We start from the raw sequence: 922 nt of genomic DNA on the forward strand, positions 1-922 counted from the left end.
CACTGTAAATTTGAGGGAATTGTTTTACTTTGAGACACCCTGAACTTTCCTAGTATTTTGCCTTCCCAGCAGGTGTTCCTAAAGTGATGTCCTTCTTCCCAGACCTGCTGTGCCCACCCCTACCAGGGAGCCTTCACTCATGCTTTTCCCTACCCAGAACACCCCTTTCCACTTAAAGCAAATTTCTTCACTTTTCAGCATCAAACTCTGGTCTTACCTTTTCTCTAAATCCTCCTCCATCCATTCCTTCCCTCCTGTTCTCTCTCTGCTTTCATCTCTCATAGTCAGGCTCCTGATTGTTCTCTAGGTAATTTGTGAATAATAGTTTTGTTTTCCTTACTAGACTGAAAACATCTGGAGTACATGGACCACATATCCTGACAGCACTGGACAATAAAACTGAACACATTTTAACTTTTCAAGTGAGATCACAGGCACTGATTGCCCTATGCTACCTAACTACCAACAGCAAAGATAATAGCAACACACAGTTTAACTCTAGAGGAACTGAGATCCTATAGGGATAAGTACACAAGTGACCACAGTACAAGCTAGAATATGTTTTCATAAGAAAAGTCCAGAATATCTTTATCTGCTTAAGGGAATCGGGGATGGCTTCATGAAGGAAGTGGCACTTACCTAGACGACGAAGTTGCTAAGTAGAATTTCAACAGACAGAGGAGTTCAGAGTGCATGAAGAAGTCTAGCCTGGATAAATAAAACACAGTGTTCATGAAGATAAGGGGTTAGAGCTAAGACTGGAAGGGTCCATGGATGGTAACCTGAATGTCCGGGCAAGAAAGCCACACTCAGGTCATGGGTAGTCATTGAAGGCTTTTCATTCAGCTCATCGGCTCATTGTGTAGGTGAAGTGACTCTTTAAGAAGATGAATCTGTCAGTAAAGAGCGGGAAGACCACCCA

Source organism: Leptonychotes weddellii, chromosome 4 (assembly GCF_054177405.1).
Source record: "Leptonychotes weddellii isolate Sample4059 chromosome 4, ASM5417740v2, whole genome shotgun sequence".
Taxonomy (NCBI): domain Eukaryota; kingdom Metazoa; phylum Chordata; class Mammalia; order Carnivora; family Phocidae; genus Leptonychotes; species Leptonychotes weddellii.